This window comes from Lissotriton vulgaris, chromosome 7 (assembly GCF_964263255.1).
Source record: "Lissotriton vulgaris chromosome 7, aLisVul1.2, whole genome shotgun sequence".
Lineage (NCBI taxonomy): Eukaryota > Metazoa > Chordata > Amphibia > Caudata > Salamandridae > Lissotriton > Lissotriton vulgaris.
The window spans coordinates 1,518,454,946-1,518,463,171 of record NC_141695.1 but is presented as its reverse complement, the minus strand read 5'-3'; the positions used below and the strand labels follow the sequence as shown (position 1 = coordinate 1,518,463,171).

Here is an 8,226-nt window from a genome sequence, read left to right as displayed (position 1 = left end):
ACAAGTCAGGTCCCGGGCCGGCCAGCCAATCACAGCGCGGCCCGGGAATGACGTCACTGGGGTGTCCCGGGCCGGCAGCCAATCGCAGCGCGGCCCGGGACAAAGGGGCGGGGCTTAAAAAAAGCACCAGAAACGCCCCCGAATCGCGTTTTCGAGAGAAAGCGCGATTGACAGCCTCTGTCTCCCAATGGCCAGCCTCCATTTATGGAGCTAGCCAATCAGAGGCAGAGGCGGGTCATCGATCATATATAGAACTCAATAGGTTTTTTAGCGAATGCTCACTACGTGAGCATTTGCAGGCAAAACCTAAAAAATCTATGGCGTAGTAGACTAATAACTAGAAACCACAATTAGAGAACTAAAGGACCCATTTGTCAGTATGTATGAGTATTTAAAGATAACAGATATAGGGTACACCATTGTATTTCCATCTTATTACCATACGTGGTTGATGTAAGAAATATGAATACTGAGCCACATGAGGTTACGCAATTAATAAATGATAGCACGATTAAAATGTATGTAGGACAATTAGACATCTCGCGTGTAACCTTGACTAGTTTAAAATGGCCGCTTAATTTGCGAGAACACCCTCTTGAACCATAGAGACCCGCAGTCGAGGATAGACCCAAATAGCCGGAAGAAGGCGAGGATATCTTAATGTTCTTCCAGAATTAGAAGGAGCTCTGCCGTCTGAGGCCCGGAAGTAATCCCTCACGGAGGAGGTAGATGGGTTTAAAAAGGCGGAAAGGGAGCGACTGAGTGTTATCCGAATCCAGAACGGAGGCAGGTTTAGAATACGAGAGCACCAGGTAAGAGTGAATGTATAAAGGCCCGCGAAAAAGGCGGGCGGTTAGATAGGTGCAAAATTAAGGGACACTTTGCCATTAAGTGCACATACCCTGATATGTTTGTGAGTTAATACGGGGGTTTGTAGTTACGGGTGAATAATATTGGATCACCGCGTTTGAGAGGCCCTTAAAGAAGATCAGTGAAATATTGAATTGACTTTGCGTTGTATCAGCTCGATAATGCAAAGAAGCCCATAAAACGAATTGGTAAGCTGCACATGATATCAGATAGTGACACTAGGTGTTCGGTGTGTAGTGGGCATAATAAAGTAGCTCAGCAAGATGTGGTTATTGCTTCTAACAACCGGGGTAGTTTACCATGTACGTCATGCTTAAAGGTAAGTCATTTTAGGAAAGGACTATAGAGGAATGTTAATCACTGTGTATGGCAGGCAGCGGGATGGCTCATTAGAGTTACGGTTGTACCCCACTAATATAGGACTTACCACAAATGACATAAACACCGAGCACGATAATAGGGTCTTACGCTAGTGGTGAAATACTGAAGGAGATGCTAATATAAGTGAACAAACATGACATCTTATGCTAGAAGTAGGGGCGAGTAACAACACGCCAGTAAAGAAATGTAGTATCTCAGTCCAGTTTGCTAATGGGCCAATAATAAATAGTCATGGTAGAGTAGGAACGAGGATATCAGGGAGATTAATGGCAAACAAATGCAGTATGGACACAAGCGATAGACAGTTAGTTATATTCTTTCGTCTACAGGACTCTGAGATTGGGACAATTGATTAATTCCCAAACAGAGCAACAAGAACCAATGAAGGAAGTAATAAATTAATATGAGAAGCATCTACAGTAAAGATATAGGGGTAAGTGAGGAATATGGAGTGCTGCCTGACTAAACTTAGATAAGACATAGAAGCATGGGTATTTGAATACATTTTTACCGCTTCCTACTAGATCTTGATGATCAAGATCAACACGTGAAAGGGGATTTCCAACCCTTTTTAATGCAGACTAATTGAGCAACGTCAACAGAACAAATACAGCAAGCAGTGCCCCTATCCAAAGTAAGTGAACACATGGATATTACCACACTCATCGAATACTAAATGGGGTACGGAAGAATAACTGAGATCCTTCTCCCTTTTGCCCAGTTGTTTTTATGAGTCATTGAAAAGCTCTCTGATGCTACCATATTGAAACTGACAAGTGGAGCATCTAACGGCTACTAATAAGGTGTGTGATAAAACGCCTAAATAATTTATAAAGAGTGTGAGGAGTAGATGTATATAGAATACATGTCCTGACAATACGATAAGTTCAGGGATGAAAATGGACGCATGATCCCAACCATAAGGCATGGTGTGAGTGGCATTCTAACAAAAAGGGAATGCAGTATGAACACGTGAGAAAGGGATTTACATTAGGAGTGGGACCCACAAATGATGAGCACAGGTTGATAAAAATCTCTGAAAATAAATGAATGTACATGAAACCAAGGAGGAGGACCTAGATGTTTTAAGCTAGTGACAGGCATTTATATTGTTTGTAATATATATATATCGCTAAGAATGATAAGTGATTATGTCCTATTTTTTTTTAATTCATTCCAACAGATTGTTTTTAAATTTGTCCTTAGGAAGGTGGTGCGCACAGCAGGATCCACCGAAACGCGACATTTTTTATGAATTTTATCTTGTGATTTTTTTTAATAACGTTTCCTATATACGACTGAAGATTAAGTGATTATTTGTATAATATGTTATGTTGATCCAATGTATGTAATGTATTGAATTAAATGAAACCTTACCTTTTTATAAATACAATTATAGTACGAACTTACTTAAACTTGAATTCTGTGGGCAGATTGAGCCTGTCGTTTTACCTGTCAATAAAATAATGAGAGTATTCTCCTTGGCTACACAATTAACTCTTTAACTCTTTAGATTGTAAGTGCCTTTTGGGGTTAAGCTTCTAGATAATGTATTCTCAATGCTGAATGATTGATGAGTATGTTGTGGGTAACCCTATAGATTTAGCGTTACATATCCTAGTGAGGCAGGATCCTATTGTAATTGGATAATTACTATAACCAAGGAAACCATTCGTTTTTACTTTGTTCTTTAACCCTGTTCCCTTGTGGTTGATTAAGGGTGACTTTCTTTTTCCATCAGTCCATCTAAGCATCGTCACTCGCTGTACACCTTTAAACATATGTCTCCGTGGATTTAGGCATTAAACCCTGGGGCCTCAACCTGAGTCATTGGGGCAGTACCATCAGGTGCACCTCACTACCCTAAACAGCGTTAACATAAACCGGAGGAGGGCCTAATACATTCCCAGTAGTGGGTACACCGTGGGCCCGACCGTTCCCACTGCCCACTGGGGCAGGGATGTAACCAAGTAAATTCTGACAAAGTGAAAGCCCCTCTTCCGGGGCCTTCAGCATGGTGAAAGTCTCAACCCTACATAGTCACAGCGGGGGTGGGCATCGACCCTGTGCCCTGACACCCCCACCCACCACAGGACCTCAGAGCCCCAGTCACCGGGCTCCTCCAGGCCTTCTTTACCTCCTGGCAGACACATGGGGCTCCCCTCTGCACGCGGGGCCCCGCCTGAGGTCTTCTGGCAGGGGACAAGCACCGGTGTGTGCCTCGTCCGTCCCCTGCTCACTCCGGCCACCCGTTTTGTCCGGGCCTTGGGGGTTCAGCAAGTGGGGCTCTCCCTTACTCCCAGGGAGCCCCGCCAACGTCAGCAGCACTCGGGGTTCTCCTACGACCTCAGAGGGCCCCCACCATGGAACGAGGGCTCAGCCGGCCTCCGGGTCTTCCGAGACCAGGTGCGGCCTGTGAGCCAATCGGGACACGGCTCGCTAGAGGTGCGCTTGCAGCCACCAAGGACCGCGCGGCCTGCGGGGGCGTGGCGGCAACAACCAATCGGTGTGCGGCGGGCTGGGGGCACGTCCGGGAAGTAGTCGGCGCCCCAGCCACGTGATGCCACCCTTCCCAGCGTCACCAGGCCTAGCGCGGCCTACAGCGGCGGCCCCCTCCTGACTCCGGGGGCTCCCGCGAGGATGCAGATGGCAGCGGACACCTCCCTGTTTAGGCGCGGGCCGCAGCGGTGATTCTGGACCACGGCGCTTGATGGCAGGTACCGGGCAGCGGCTGTGATCTTCTTGCGGGGTAATCTCCCGTCAGTTCCACACAGACACTATGCGGGGTAGGCAACCGCTCTGGGTGAAGAATTACACGCAGCACACATGCGCATCGACAGTGATAACGCGGGGTAGGCACCCGCTTTTCTCTTGCACACAGAGGAGGGGCAGGAATATAGCGCTTTCCCAGTAAACAGTTCTCCCGGGCCCCACAGCGCCTCCAGGCAGCGGAGCGCTAGACAACAGGGCTGCGGCGGTGAGTCCGATATATAGCCCTTCAATGGGGCACAGCGCTTGGGTCCATAGCATGTGGTGGGGCACAGTAGCAGCCTATTCCAGCTGCGCAGCGCTTGGGAATGCTAGCGCTTAGAGGTTAGATAGTCCCAACAGCCAGCCCCAGGTTACCGCTTCTCACCTCCTGGGGGGTCCAGTCCACGGTGCTCCTTCCTTTCCAGGCGCTTTTAAATATGGCGCTTGTGCGGCGCAAGGCCCCCGCAGCCTCGGGGACCTAGGTTGGCACTCCTTCCTCAGGGGCCAGGGAACTCATCAAAACAGGGCGGTAGGCTTTCATCATCCTCCACTGTAGCGTGGCCCTCCTCCTACACAACAGCCTGAACTCCTGCAGTGGGGCTTCCACTAGCCCTTGGGACAGCAGAGGGGTTCTAGATAGGTGCAGGGTCCAGCACACAGGCCCATGCGGCGGTATCCCCTGGCAGCAGGTCCCCTCACGTTCCTTTCCCTGCTCTGTCTCTGCACATGGTGGCACAGCCCCCTTATTTATATGCCCCTCACCCCACCTACCAGCCAGTGCCAGAAGCTTCTGGAATGCTCTGGGGAACTAGTTCTAACTGGCTCAGGGGGAGGAGTAGAGCACACTGGGTGCCAGGCTTTCCCTCCAGCAGGGATGGCTGGTTACCTAACATCTAGACCGCTAACCTACTGCATTCAGGTGGCACAACACATAGCCATGGCATCCATTTTAAAAATTAGCAGTTCACCAGGGTACATTTTCTTGATGGGGGATTGGCAAGTGCTCGCACCATTGCATTATATTGTCATCGTAAACAGGGCATCTCATACCACACATGGCCTATACAGTTTTCCTACCATGGGGGAGACATCCTACAATAGGGGGGTGAAAAGCTAAACATTTTTGGGGAAAAATGGGCCAAGTCCAACAGTGGTAATTTCTCAAATAGACAGACTGCGCCAACTCTCGGCAGACTGCAAAACACACAAGATGAGGGACGGAATGTTGCACAATGGCAAAACATTCACCCCCAGTCACAGATCTGGGTTTAATCCATTGTTTTGCTCACCATGCCACCCCAGTTCAGACATGGCCGTATGCAAATCAGTCTTGACCCTGTGCCTCATGGGAACAGTCCGGCCCAAACTGCCAAGCCATGTCTTCCCTGGACCGGAATCAAGCATCCTAGGACCAGTTTCTGGCTAACTCTCGGCAGACTGCCAAACACACAAGATGAGGGACGGAATGTTGCACAATGGCAAAACATTCACCGGTTCTGCGAAGGAGGCACAACAGGTCCCACGCTGGTGCTGGCCAGAAATCCTGGCCTCACCCTGCCACTTCATTAACCTTGGAGCTAAAAACAAGCATTGAAAGCGTGATCTTGAGAAGGGAATCCCCCCTCTCACAGTTAGATACACTTTAGGGCGTGTAGACACATAGACTACACTACACAACCCCTATTTTAACCTACACATATTTTATTGTCCTGAAGAAAGCCAGATTAGTATAAGGCACTGGCTGAAACATGTTGACAACTTAAGGACGTAGGAGGTCGTAACCCGCCTCTAACGTCCCACAGCCTTATTTTTAACCCCTGACGGAGGCCCTTTTAATAAAGTATCCTCACCCCAGGGACCATCCGCCAAGCCGTTTTAATTTCACATACCTTAACACCCTACACCGCACACACAGTGACATACCTGCTCCGCTGTAATCAGGCGTCGAAGCACACCCGGGACACGCTAGGTGTCACTGGGTGGGCCCGATGATGAAGCATGCCACCAACTAGGTTGGTGGGTGAGGGCTTTCTAAAGACACCCAACAGGTGCCACTGCCACTTGGCAAGACAATACTGAGTCGCTATGTAATTAACAGTAATCTATCATATTAATGTCAGATTAACCCATTCTAGAGCTAGTCTCCTTTTGATATCCATACATATAAACCGGGGATCTGGACTAGCTTTCTGGTCCTCTCTCTCCCTCTTGATTCTCGCAAAACATTCACCCCCAGTCACAGATCTGGGTTTAATAGATTGTTGTTTTGCTCACCAGGCCACCCCAGTTCAGACATGGCCGTATGCAAATCAGTCTTGACCCTGTGACTCATGGGAACAGTCCGGCCCGAACTGTCAAGCCATGTCTTCCCTGGACCGGAATCAAGCATCCTAGGACCGGTTTCTGGCTATCAGCCGTCATGAAGAGGACTAACATTGTCCGCCACTGTTTGATGAATTAATGGTGTCATTTTCTGTATTATATTGATTTAAAAAAAAAAACTGGATATGTGTCGCATTTTGTTATGTGTTAGAATTTTAATGATTTTTATCTTGAGTATATATACCTAATAAACAAAATATTTTGTACTTTTTAATTTATTGTTTAGCTTCATACTTATCGTTTTCTCCCTGGTGATATTATATTTGAGTTTTTTTTCACATTATCAGCCGTCTTCAGCCAGGATAGCTTGACTCCAGTGGCCTAGTGAGCACGGGACCCACGTCTGGGCATTCCCTTCCCACATAGGGTGAACAGCAAAACACACAAGATGATGGACGGAATGTTGCACAATGGCTAAACAATCACCCCCAGTCACAGATCTGGGTTTAATCCATCGTTATTTTGCTCACCAAGCTACCCCAGTTCAGACATGGCCATATGCAAATCAGTCTTGACCCTGTGCCTCATGGGGAACAGTCCAGCCCGAACTGCCAAGCAGATTGTCACAAGCGCCGGTGTGACAAGTGACATGCAGCGCACCAGAAACCACCCAGTCCAATTACACAGGTAAACTTGATGCTGTACTTTAGCAAAAGTAGGCCATGCCACACTTTGACCCGTAATATTACCCCTACAGCAAGCTGGTGCTATTGACATTGTCATTGGTTGTTGTTGGTTACATGCGTAAATAAGAACTTTTGTTTAGTTGGGGGAATATTGAAAATGCTTCCAAGAAGATTTCAAGCACCTAACCAGTGCACCCACCAAGAGGTGTGTGCCAACTGCCTTAACGAGCCCGAGCTCGCCTCGCAAACCAAAGCTGCCTCCGACACCAGAGCATAACGCAAAACAGGCTGTTGGGAAAACAAAACGAAACCTGTTCGTGCCAGGCACCCACTAACACACAAGCAGCACGCTGCCCAGTGGCTGTTTGATGGCAGCAGGTACAGTTCCTCCGGTGCCCATCCCCAGGAGCATTCTTCTGCCTTAAAGTTCAGCATCTTACCCTATTTTAACAGCAGCGTCCATCCCCTTGTCCAAAGCAAGAAGCTCTCCACGAAAGGGAAGTATGTAACACTTTGGTTATTTTGTCAAACACAGACAGATGCTAATACCTAAAATATCAGCCCAATCAAATTTTATTATTTTTGGCCAATACCCACTCATCTTCATGGCTCAGCCATGCTTGTTTACGGCCCAGCTGGTCCGGATTTCATAATACCTACTGGCCACGTGACATGTCTGTTGTTCTTTCTCATAAGTTGATTGATTTGGAAGGTAAACTTTTTAATTTCTTATTATATGCAGCTTTAAAATCGATTACCTCATGTTGGAAAGATGTTTCATTATTATCTGTTAATGTTTGGTGCTCATGGGTTATTTTTACTAGAAGAGGAGCTCATTTATCCTTTAATGGTGTTATTCATAATTGCAATTCTTTTTATTTATTCTGGAAATCTATTGATATCTATTTATCTTCTTAACCTGTATTTTTATATATGTTACATTTTTATAGACATTTTGCACCGTTTTGATCATTAGTAGTTCTTTCCTATGTTCATTAATAATATTTGTATAATTTTCCTCCCCTCTTTAAATTTTCTTTTCTGTGATAATATATTATATTGTACCTGTTATACTTTTATTGATGTTTATAGCTGTTATTTCATCTTGTAGGGTATTTGATTGTAATATTATTTGTATTGTCTATCTGTTAACTAAAAAATGTACTGGTAAATACACCAACTTCTCAAAAGGGGGGGGTCCAAGGGATATAGAGTT

At 46.5% G+C, this 8,226-nt stretch overlaps 1 protein-coding gene across 2 annotated transcripts in view; it reads left to right on the top strand.

Annotated features, from left to right (window-relative positions):
- The first annotated feature begins 702 nt into the window (after window positions 1-702).
- CDK5RAP1 (CDK5RAP1 mitochondrial tRNA methylthiotransferase) overlaps window positions 703-8,226 on the top strand; it is a 206,771-nt gene continuing 199,247 nt past the window's right edge. Inside the window, exon 1 of one of the 2 annotated variants that reach the window (XM_086932386.1) lies at window positions 703-812. The gene's annotated coding sequence lies outside the window, so the exon portion shown is untranslated. The remainder of the gene's footprint in view (window positions 813-8,226) is intronic. The other variant, XM_086932387.1, reaches the window with a different exon arrangement.